Consider the following 12,728-nt stretch of genomic DNA (forward strand, 5'->3'; position numbering starts at 1 on the left):
TCGCCACTGGCTGCCTTTCTCCCTCCGGCTCCTCCCGCTCCCGCCCACAGGCATGACGTGACCCCGCCCACCACGTTCCTCTGTCGCAAACGGTGGTGGTTTGCCTGCGCCCCCCAGCGGTCCGGTCTAGCTCTGCAGTGGTACACTCCGGACCACAACAAGCGAGTACGGGAGTGCGGAGGGTGCTGCAGCCAACGCCGCCGTGGCTGTTTGGCTGCCTCTAGCGTGTAGGCTACAGGCGGCGCAGCTGAGGAAAGGAGGGAGGGAGGGGAAGAGGGAACGTGAGGGGAGGAGGAGGAGGCCCAAGGGGAGGGAGGAGACCAGACGAGGCGGGGGGGAGGGGTATCAGCGGTGGCGCAAGCGGCGCGCGGAGCAGCAGAGCCTGGGTCCGCTCCCCACACCGCCGCCGCCTTCCCACCCGGCGGCAGAGCTGGCGCCCCGGCAGCCCCGGAACACCTCAGAACGGACGAAGGACTCCATGTTGGGGAACTTGGTGGTGGCGTGACGGGGACCTAGGGACTTACGGCGGGGCCACTGCTGGAGCAAGAGCCTCGACCTCGGCCTGAGGTAAACACGGGCCGACCTCGGGGGTGGATGGGCTCGCGCAGCTGTCGGGGCGAGGTGGGGCTTCCAGGTTGGCGACTGGAGGGCGGACAAAGTTTCGGAATTGCGTGGCCCAAGCCGCGTCCTGCGCTGGGAGGAAAGTTGGAGCTGCTTCTGGAGGCGGGGGAAGCAGCGGCGGGAAGGGCTCTTCTACCCGGCCAGGGAGGCCCCGCTCAGGCCGCCGCGGCCTCACTTTCGGCACCCTGTCCCATTTCCTCCTTGTGGCCTACCCGCCTCTGCCGGCGAAGCCTGTCGCCGCCCGGGTGCGGGATGGGGGCTGGGGGCTGCTCAGGAAGGAGACTCCACCGAGTGCCCACACACACAGCCCCTCCCTGCGGTGGAAACGTGACCTGCTGGGCTTCCGGGAGCTCCCCAACCCTTGTGTCCGCTTTATTGGGGAGACTGCTTTTGTCAATTGCGTCCGAGCCCGCCCGTGAAACCAAACTTTACTACGTCGTGACCTCTCGTAGCGCAGGAATGGGGCGCTTGCTGCTAAACATCAGCATTGACCCCATGCCCTGGATTTCAAACTATTCGCACTCCCGAAGTTTAAACCCCTTTCCTGGGTTGACAACAAAAGGGCCAGTAGATCTAAACTTCAGTCTCCCCTCCTCAGACAGGGATTTTGAACCATCAGAAACATTCATTTTGCTGGCGGGCTTGTCACCTACATACACACATTTTGAAAACTTGTTTTAAAAGTAAACACCTGATTTAGAGTGGTTGCTTAAACCATTCACAGACTGAAATGTTGCATTTTAAAATACTCCCCCCCCCCCCAGTATATTTCTGTACCGGATTACATACCGTGTCTGTGAGTTGAGCATTTTTCATTCATTTTGGATTACATTTTACCTAACATCTTTATCATACTCCCAGTGAACTGAGATATTTAAGCAAAAATGATCAAAAAGTTTTTAATGTAATGGTTTGGCTAGTAGACGCTTATCTTAAATTTTCTCAGGTTGGGGATTTTCGCTGAATTTTGGAAAAATATTAAAATGTATTTTTAAAAGGTTAATTGATGCAAAAGACTATTTAGGACGGTAGCAGAATATTGAGGGCAAAAGATTTTTTTTAAGTATTTACTTCTTTAGAGAGGAGGAAGGGAGGGAGAAAGAGGGAGAGAAACATCAATGTGTGGTTGCCTCTCGCCGGCCCCCTACTGGGGACCTGGCCCACAACCCAGGCATGTGCCCTGACTGGGAATCGATTTGGTGGTCCTTTGGTTGAGAAGCCGGCGCTCAATTCACTGAACTACACCAGTCAGGGTGAGGGCAAAACATCTTTAGATAACAGGTGGTTTTTGTATTTTACTGGTAATTGTACTAAAATTGTGATGTGTAATCAAGTTTCTTTCCAGACCATTGCTTTCTCTTTCTTGTTTCTTTGGCTTTGGCTTCATCATCTCACTTTTTTACTATTGATTTACAGCTGGAGCAAAAAGTTTGTGGGACTTTTGTTTTTGTTGTTTTAACTTATTGGGCGGAAGAAATGAAATTTTGAAATTGTCTTTGGATTTTTTTGTTTTATACCGTCGTACCAAATATAATCTGAGTTTACTTTGTATTGTTTATGCACTGAGTTATTTTTTAAAAATTAGCAATTCTTACTATTGCCGTGCTTTTTCACTGCTTTTTTTTGGGGGGGGGGTGCTTACAAGTATACTAATCACTCTGTTTTACATTCAAATAGTGACCTTTTTGCCTGGGAATTTGAGTACATTTTGAGATTTAGGCAAGATTTGGGTGTCTACTTAACTTTTTGTGCACTCATGCTGTGAAGACATTCTTCAGTATGTCAAGGAGGAAGAAAACTGTAGAATAAAAATATACTCATAAATATGCTGCCTGAAATGTGTGGGGAAAATTTTTCAAGGGAAATTCTTTTGTATGTCTTTTGGTGGTCCATGGGCTAAAAGTGAATGACACTCTTCAGGAGTCACTGACTTCCCCATCCATCAGTGCTTAGGCAATTTTCTTGAAAAGCTGTATTGGTAATTAGCAGAGAAAGGATGAATTAGTGCCATTATATGATATTGTTCATTCATCATCTGTAGCATCTTTTGGTAATAATGTGTAATGTTATAGTACTCATCAACTTAATACTGAACTTTTTAGATAATATCAGTGAGAGATAGTTGTTAAACCTAACTAAAGAGAGTGGCAGGCATAAAAGTGATAAAAAGTCATCCATCCCTAGAATAATCATTGTAACTTTTTCTTTTAGCAGGCTCTGCCATCCTCACCCTTGTCTTTCTTTCAGTGATGTAAATTGGATCTTGACTTGTGAAATAAGCTTAAAGCCTGAATTTTTAATTATGTCCTGTGTCCCAAGGAATACATTACTAGTCTTGTACCTTATCTTGCATCTGAATGGTGATAACTGTTAGTAGCACAGAGTAGAGCCCAGAGTTAAAATACCCAGTATCTCTGTTGCTGTTTCCAAGAACTCATCTTTGCATTGTTCTCATAGTATTTTCTTCCCTCCCTCCCTCCCTCTCTCTCTCTTTCTCTCTTCTTTCTTTCTTTCTTTCTTTCTTTCTTTCTTTCTTTCTTTCTTTCTTTCTTTCTTTCTTTCTCTCTCTCTCTCTCTCTCTCTCTCTCTCCTTCCTTCCTTCCTTCCTTCCTTCTTTATGTGCCTAGCACTTAGGCACATAAAGGCTTAATATAAAATGTGAAAACACCATCAGCATCTCTCACTTGCAAAATGGCTTCCTAAAAAGTTTCACTGACCTTTGTTCACTTACAGTCTCAACAGCCAGAGTGATCCTGTTAAAATTTATCAGATCATGTCACTTCTCAAATGGCTTCCCTGGTAAAATTCATAGTCTTTATTATGGTCCACCAGGCTCCAGATATTTTGAGCCTTTTCTTCCTCTCTGACTTCATTATCTCACTCTTTCTCCAACCACACTTCTCTGCTACTGAGGTTTCCTCTGACTACTATCTATAAAATAGCAAGTAGTCTTCCCACATTTCCTAACCCTTTTAAATCTAGATATTTCTCCATGGCATCTATCACTTTCCAACATATTGTATAATTTACTAACTTTATTGTACCTAACTAACTAACTTTATTGTATTCTAACTAACTTTACTAACTTTATTAAGTTTATTGTATTTCTTCTTCACTCTAATGCAAGTTCTGTGAGGATAGGGTTTGTCAGTTTTGGTTACTATTTTGGCCTGAGCAACACCAGACTCATAGCAGGTATATATGTATTTAGTGGATTCCATCTTTCAGCTGGAAACATTTTAAAAACATTAAAAATCATAATGATGGTTTGAAACTTTAGAATATGCAAATCTGTTTTTACATAAAGTGCTAAGTTACTTCTACCCATGCATTATGTTTAGTGGAAGGGCCCACATTTTTAGAGGGGAGTATGCGAGAATGTGACCTTGAAACAGATTTGTCAGTATAGAAAGAACTAGAACATTTAGCTTAGGGTGGTCTGTTTTACTGTTTAAAATGTTGTCATTCAGAGGCCAACTAGACTGAATTTTGATAGCCTCAGAAGGCAGAACTACTATGGCAGTGAGGTGTATTAAAAGGGAGGAGAGGCAGTAAGAGTGGATGTGGGAAAATTAGTGAAGGCTTTGCTGTAGTAGTCCGGAAGAGATGAGAATAGCTTGAATTAGGGTGAGAAATGTGGAGATGGGCAACAGTAAATGGGATTTGTGATTAGTAGGCCTCAGTTCACGGACTGAAGAAGAGAAAACTTTCAGAGATGGCTTCTCAGTTAAACAGTGGGGTTGATGGTGGTACCTTATAAGAACCATGGTTCTTTTGATTCTGACATTGGGTTTGATCATACCTTTGGAACTTTCAGGTGGAAATGTCTGTAGGCAATTAGATATATTGTTTTAAAATCCAGAAGAGAGGTATGTTATGGGAATAGAAAGTTGGAGTCACTTACATAGGTAATTAAAGCTATAGATTGAATTGCCTAGGGAAGGTAATATAACTTAGGAAAAAAAGGTGCTAGAATGAAATCATAATGGTCTTTAACTTTTAAAAAAAATATTTGCTGGAGGAATATGAGCTCCTAAAGAATACTGGGAAAGTCAGAAATAGGAGAGGAGTGTGGCATTACAGAAACGGAGGGATAGAGTATAGGCATATCTCATTTTATTGTGCTTTGCTTCATTGTGCTTCACAGTTGTTTCTTAAAAATTGAAGGAAAGACCCTACACCAGCAAAAAGATTACGACTTGCTTTATTGCTATGGTTTGGAACCATACCCACAGTGTCTCTGAGATATGCCTGTTTTTCAAGTGGAGAGTAGTCAATAGGGTCATTGTTGATGAGAGTTGGTTAAAGTAAGAGCTAAAAGATTTTTCATTGAATTTAACAACGTGGAACTCATTGGTCTTTTGAATAAGTAGGATAGTAAGATTAATAAATTATCCAACCATGTTAGAAGAGAGCTAATGTTTATCAGATATTTACTGTATACCAAACACTGTTCTAGACATTTTGCATACATTTTTTTTTTCAGCAATCTTGACTTCCTAAGAATCAATATTGAAGTCTGTACAACTCTTTGACATTTAGTTATCATATCATTTGGCCTCCCAGACTCCTTATCAATGTAGTAGATCTTTCTGTGAAGTTGGAAGTGTTCTGTATCTATACTGCCTAATACAGTGGCTGACAGCAACAGGTGGCTGTTGAGCACTTGAAATATGTCCAGTGCAACCAGAAAAGTGGTTACTGTTTTGGACAGTGCCAATATAGATCAAAAGTCATTAAGAATCCAGTATATAATGAAGTAGTCTTTTCTTATACACTAATACCCTTTATCTGCAGTTTACCTTTCTGCAGTTTAAGTTACCTATAGTCAACTGTGGTCCAAAAATATTAAGTGGAAAATTCCAGAAGTAAACAGTTCATAAGTTTTAAATCTCATGTCATCCCTCTCTGTCCCACCTAGGACGTGAATCATCCTAGCATATTCACACTGTATATGTACTACCAGCGGTTAGTCACTTAGTAGCTGCCTTAATTATAAGAGCAAACACAGTATCACAGTGCTTATGTTCAGGTAACCCTTATTTTATTTAATAATGGCCCCAGAAAGCAAGAGTAGTGGTGCTGGAAATTCAGATATGACAGAGACATCATAAAGTTCTTTCTTTAAGTGAAAATGTGAAAGTTCTTGACTATGGTGAGAAAAAATATGCAGTAAGGAAAGAAAAAATTGTATGCTAAGGTTGCTACAGTCTATGGTAAGAACAAATCTTCTATCTTTGAAATTGTGAAGAAGGAAAAAGAAATTTGTACTATTTTGCTGAGAGACCATATAACATTTATTACAGTATATTGTTTTATTTTATTGCGTTACTATTATTCTCCAGCTGTGCCTAATGTATAAATTAAGCTTTATCATAGGTATGTGTGTATAGGAAAAAACAGTATATGAGGTCTATCTGGAAAAAGTCCGGTTATATAATGGGAATGGTTTGCATGACATTGATGTAACCTGGCAGCCTAAGGAAGGTAGGCTGCAATGTGCATGCTAGAACAAGGACGGCTTCACTGTACCAGGCAATGGGGGCAGTAGATGCTGTTGAATGGAGCATGTGCGCTGTGTGTCCATCACATTCAAAATGATTGAGCGAGTAGAGGAATGAATCTGCATCAGATTTTGCATTAAGCTTGAACATTCCTCTGTGGACACTATTCGGATGATTTCAGAAGGCCGCAGCTATTGGGCAACTGGTGATTGGCAGCTTCATCATGACAATGCACTCGTTTATGCATCACATCATCACATCTCAAGTGAGGTTTTTTGGTGAAACATCAAATCACCCAGGTCAGTCAGCCCCCTTACAGCCCAGATTTGGTGCCCTGTAACTTCTGGCTCCTCCTAAAACTAAAATCACCTTTGCAAGGGAAGGGACTTCAGACCATCAGTGAGATTCAGGAAAATATCACAGGGCAGCTGATGGCAATTGGGAGAACTGTGTGAGGTCCCAAGATGTCTACTTTGAAGGGGACTGAGGTGTCATTCTCCTATGTACAATATTTCTTGTATCTGTTATCCTCTTCAATAAATGTCTCTATTTTTCATATTACATGGCTGGATGCCTTCTGGGCAGACCTCGTGTATAGGGTTTTGTATAATTCATGGTCTCAGGCATCTACCGGTGATCTTGGAACATATCCTCTGTGGAAAGCGGGGAACTACTACTATAAGACTAGGAGAGGTGGAAACACATACTCTTCATTTGAAAGGAGTACTGTTTTGCTTACTTATATGCTAGTTTCAGGGGCTGTAAGTGAGTATTGTAGGTAATCATTTTCTTTTAAGTGAATATTATAGATAATACTTTTCCGTTTTTTAAAAATAATCTCAAATTTTAAGGAAAGTTCCAAGTAGAATACAGTTTTTCCCCTGAATCATTTGAGAGTAAATTACAGACACCATCCTGCTGAAGTCCCAAGTGTAAGTATAGAGAACTCCTCCTTCCAACCATTTGAGAGTGAGTTGCAGATACATTTGGACAAGGACTTTCTGTTGCATAAATTATACCAAAATCAGGAAATTAACATTGCTGTATTTTTACCATCTAACCCTCACGCTTTGTTCGAGTTTTGCCAGTTTCCACAGTAATTTCTTTTGTATCAAAAGGATCTAGTTTAGAATTTTGTGTTGCTTTTATTGTGATGTCTTTTATACTCCTTCAACATAAGACAGTCCCTAAATGCTTTCTTGATTTTCCATACCTTGAAACTTGAGAATATTAGAGGTTAGTTTTGTTGTGAAATGTCTCTCAATTTGGATATGCGTAGTACTTCCTTACGGTTGGATTCAGATTATGCATTTTTGGCAGGAATATCATAGTAACGATGTTGTGTTCTCATTGCATCCTGTCAGATGGCGTACAATTTCATTTTGTCTCATTGCAGATATGCACTTTGACCATTGGTTAAGGTGAAGTCTCCCAAGCTTCCTCACTATAAATTTTTTTACCTCTTAGTAATTAATAGGTGTGAGGAAATATTTTGAGACTTTAAATAATCCATTCCTTATCAAGCTTGCTATTTATTCATTCTCAAATTCTCTCAGCTTTCACCAGTGAAAGCCCTTTCAAGGTAGTTTCTGTGTTCTTTTGATTTGCTTTGAGCACTTCCTTTTTAACACAAGAAAATGTTCCAGGTTCACCTGTACTTTCCTTGCCCTGCCCAAGAATCAAGCATTTCTCCGAGGAGATTTGTCTCTTCTCTTTTCCCTCCCCTCCCCTCCCCTCCTTGAGAAAGTTATTTAGGAGCCAAAATTTGGGTGCCATGTTCATTTATATATCTGTGTATTGAAAACCATGAGTTGGTACCAATTTCAATCCAATGTTTATAGTTTCTTCCTTTCCAAATTTCTAACTTTCTTCTCTTACAAAAAGAAACCTGATTCTCATTATCCTTCATTTGTCAATATTTACTTATACGGTCAATCCTCAGTATGTAGCTATTTTCTAGTGCCACTGCTATTCCCTCCCCCCGTAGCATAATTTTCACTCTGCCTAGGGTCTGACGCTTTGCGTCAGGTTGCATGTCTCTCTCCACACTTCCTATACCTTATACTAAAGATCTCACCTTTCTGCTTCAGTTCCAGTACCTCATTTTAGGCTCCCTCACCATCCTTACGACATTTGCTCATCAACTTGAGCTCCAATACTTCCAGGCAGAGTAGCAACATATAGAGACTTTTTAAAAGATTATTTAGAGACTTTTTAAAAGATTGTATAGAGACTTTTTAAAAGATTATACTAACTCGTTTCTTATAAAAGGTATTACATCAAAATTTTTAGTGAAAATTGGTGATAAAATGTCAACTTTTTAAATTTAAACCTTCTTGAGGCTCACATTGCTATTAGTGATAAGACTAATCTTCCTCCTTAGTCTCTCTTTTACCCTTAGAGTTCTCAGTGCACTTCTGGGGGAGTCTTTGTAATGTAATTTTGACAATAAAATAAAAACTGACTTTTTGTATGTAGGCTTTGGAGTCCAGTCAGACTTGGCTTTGAATTTTGGTTGTCCCATATACTGATTGTCACCTTGTATAGGTGATGTAAAGTTAATGTTCAATTTTTTCAACTATTTTAACTAAGTAGCATTTACCTAAGTCAAAGGTAATTTCAGCTAACTGTATCCCTGTGTTTCATGTCCTTCAGTTAGTTCCATTTCTGAGTGATTTTCAAGCCTTTTCAATGCAGTGTTCTGGTGTGCAATGTTGGTGTGTTACAGTTTTTGATATATACTGTGGTGTGGTATTTTGAGGATTAAATGTGCAAAGACAACTAGACTATTCAGTCATTGCCTGATAAAATGCAGGCACTCTCCCTACCCATAATCCAGTGCTTCAGGTTTGTTGGTTATTTGTATCTATTAGGCCTGGGAATGAAACATGGCCTTTGCTCCTTAGTCCTAATCAGACCTTCTTTGTTGCTCCCATGTGTTCTTTCCATTTTTCCCTAACGTGTTTTCTGTACTTTCCTCTTTTCCCCCATTGTGCTGCTGCATTGTCTTAAAAATCTCCAATTTAAACATCTTGAGAACCATTCTCTGGTAGATAAATGGGGGAGAGAGAGACTTTTCCTTAGTGATTCTGCTTTTTGCAAAACAATTTAAGTTCTACCTTGGACTTAAAGTGTCTTTACATTTGGGCTTATAATTATGTCTTTGTCCTTATCTTCTATTGCTATCCTAAATGAATTCATTCTGACTAAATTAATCCTGAAAAATGCTTGTATCTCATATTTGGCACCAAGCATTTGCTGCCTTACTGTTCATCTTGAGTATCCTATTTCTCCAACTCTACTTTTTGCACCAGGAAGGGCTACAGTATCTTAATACGTCTTTGTATTCCAATGGCAGTCTCAGTATCCTGACCACAGTAGTATTTCAGCAGTTTAAAGTAAACAAAAACAGAAATGTAAACATTAGAGAGAGCAGCCACAGCAACACTGCTTTGAAAGCTGTTTTCAGTGAAACAGCTTATAAATGATATATAATCTGTTAATGTACGTATAACTGTAACACTATTTTGTATGCCTAGATGGCCTGTCAAGAAAATCATTTCTTTAACTACTGTTCTAATGGGGAGTAAAATATTAATAACTAAAACATTTGTAAGCTATCATTCATTTCAAAACTTTGTCATAGAAAGCCTTCAGATAGGACAGCTTTGATGCATAATGCCGTACGTATTTCTTTAGGAACTGTGGTACGTGTCCAGTTACTTAGATACCAATATATGAGGAATATGAGGGAGATACATGAAACAAAATAATTTTGTTTCAAAACTGCCACAGAACTAGATAAAACTAAAATTGAAGGCGGAGAAGCAAATACAGTCAAGCCCTTAAGAGAAGTTTAAAATATATTTTATGTTAATATAGCCTCTCCAGTTTTGTTTATTATTTGCATGGCATACATATCTTTTCCATACTTTCATTTTAACCTATCCATATCTTTATATTTAAAGTGAGTTTCTTGTAGAAAGCATGTAATTCAGCTTTTTTAAAAATCCAGTCTAGCAATCTCTTTTAATTGCTGCTATAGGGATTATAATAGGGATTATAATATAGGAAGTAGAATTGGGTAAACATTCAGTCTACCTAATATTTACCACTTGAAGTAAATGTGGAGGCCCTACAACTCCCTCCTGTATAGTTGTTACATGTAGTACATATACATGCAATGAAAACCCCATCTACAATTACATAATTTTTGCTTTCAGTAATTACATATTTTTAAAAGAATTTAAGAGGAGAAAAGTAGTCTCATATATACCTAGCTGTTTACTGTTTTTCTTGTTCTTTGTTAATGATATTTCAGGTTTCTCTGTTCAGGTGTTGTTTCTCTTCAGCCTGAAGAAATTCCTTTAGCATATCTTTTAAAGTAGCCCCAATGATAAATTCTTTGTTTTTCTTAACTGGAAATGTCTTTTCCACTTCTATTTCTGATGGATTGCTTCACTGGATGTAGAATTCTGAATTAATAGTTATTTAACACTAAAGATGTCCTGCTGTCTTTTTGGATTCCATTGTTTCTGATGAGAAGTTTTTAGTAATTTGAATCATTAATTTCCCGCGTGTTGTGTTTCTCGGTCTACATTAAAGATGTTTTTCTTTATCTTTGCTTTTCTTCAATTGACTATGATTTGGTATGTGCTGAACTTTGTGATTTTTTAAATTTGTGCCTTTCACCAAGTTTGGGAGATTTTGGGGCATTATTTCTTCAAAAAATTTTTTAATACTAGTCTCTTTCCTTTTTTCTGGAACACAAATGACATGAATAGAACTTTGGATGTTGTCCCCTGGACCCTGAGACTTCATTTTTTTCAGTCATTTATTTGTCCATTCTTCAAATTAGATCACTTCTACTGATTTATATTCACATTTACTGACTCTTTCCTTTGTATTTGCATTCTGTTACTGAGATCTTATTTTAGACATGGTATTTTTCAGTTCTAAAATTTCCATTTGTTTCTTTTTTTATAGTCAATCTTTTCTACAGAGGACCTTTGTCTTTCCCTTCATTGCAGAAGTGTTAATTTTTTTCTCCATGGAGCATTTATGTGTCTGTGTAGTGTAGAACCATGCCTAACAAGTAAAATGTGCTGAGTAAATATTACTTATGGTTGTTATATGTAAATCATTCATGCAGAACTGTTTATTAGGTACTCATTTGAAGACATTAGTGCTGGATCCTGGTAATATAGTGACCAAGACAGATAACATTTTAATAATTTTGCAGTTATTTGAATCATTAAGAGTCTTACCACTTCTGATTTGTTTGAATACTTTTAATATTTAGTGACTTGAATTAATAGTTTTTATTTTCTGGCACAAGACTACTTACCACTGGCTTTGTGACTTTGGACAAGTTACTTAATTTCATTGTATGTAAAATGAAAATAATCTCACAAAATACTGTCAGTGCTAAATTAGAGAACATATTACATGTCAGAAGTAATAGCTAAAAGTAGTATGAAAAACATAACAAAAATCCATCTCTTGGGATGTTCAAATCATTTGTAATAAGATTACATTTAGGAGAGAACCCCAGTATTTGTCCATGCCTGATGCTAATGTGGAAGAATTTTTTTAAAATAAGTTTTTGTACTATGTAATAACATATTTCCAGGTTAGAATATATAGTAGTGTTTCATAGGAGTAGAATTGTGAAATGCCTTTTTAAATTGTGAACTATCATTTGAGAACACATTGATTATACACTTATGTAACAAAATTGTATTTATCGCTAGCTGAGATAAGTATCTAGGATGAGTTTAAGAAATCCAGAAAATAGACATAGCTAGAGTAGACAGAGTAGAAGCCATGTTTACTATACAATACAGTTGCTTTTTATTTTCAATATTAGTTTTGCTATAGCAACTTGTACCAATTTAGAAGGGATTAGTACCAAGAAAGTGACATTTCTTGAGGTACCAGTCAGAGTGACATTTAGTGTTTGTGTAAGACTAATTTCTGGAGTTGACACTCTGTAATGTAAGGTTTTTAAAATCTTGTTTAAACGGAACCACAATATTTCAGAAGGACTGTTTTGAACATTGTTCTTTTTTCTCTATTGACATAGATGAAATCTGTCTCCATTTGTCTGTAACAAGCATTTTCAGGTGGTCATTTATTGTCATTAATTCCTCTCCTTTAAGTCTTAGGATTTGTTTGTTTATTTGCAAGTGTTTCCTGTGCCTTGCCTAATTTCCCCATCTCCTTTTTAGGGGTGTCGGTAGACAAGCATTGACATTTCAGTTTATGAGTCTTGCCAAGGTAGACCAGGGTGAAATTAAAGATTAGTTGATATAGTTGACAATTTTTCTGTTTTGGGTTAGAAGAAAAGGGTAGAAAGACACCAGTTCTTTCTTTACTTCCATACTTCCATCCAGGAAGCCTTTCTTCTCTTGGCATCCTTCCCAGATATGAGAGTACAGTGCTATTGATCCTAACGTAAGATGAATCTATTAACACCTCACTGTTCTTCTGCCTTTTGTTTCTAATAGGCCTAGGCATAATCTTCTAAATGTAAACTTTACCTTTCCATACTTGTAACTCGTCTCTTTCAAGTGAGCTGTAATAGGCATTGAAAAATTGCTA

General features: G+C 38.4%; 1 protein-coding gene across 2 annotated transcripts in view; it reads left to right on the forward strand.

Annotated features, from left to right (window-relative positions):
- Positions 1-285: 285 nt before the first annotated feature.
- The window catches only part of SCAF11 (SR-related CTD associated factor 11), a 71,058-nt gene continuing 58,615 nt past the window's right edge, over positions 286-12,728 (forward strand). For both annotated transcript variants that reach the window (XM_045829099.1, XM_045829100.1), the window contains exon 1: positions 286-567. The gene's annotated coding sequence lies outside the window, so the exon portion shown is untranslated. The remainder of the gene's footprint in view (positions 568-12,728) is intronic.

The sequence above is a fragment of the Phyllostomus hastatus genome, unplaced genomic scaffold, assembly GCF_019186645.2.
Source record: "Phyllostomus hastatus isolate PE091 unplaced genomic scaffold, TTU_PhHast_1.1 phas_scaffold_93, whole genome shotgun sequence".
Lineage (NCBI taxonomy): Eukaryota > Metazoa > Chordata > Mammalia > Chiroptera > Phyllostomidae > Phyllostomus > Phyllostomus hastatus.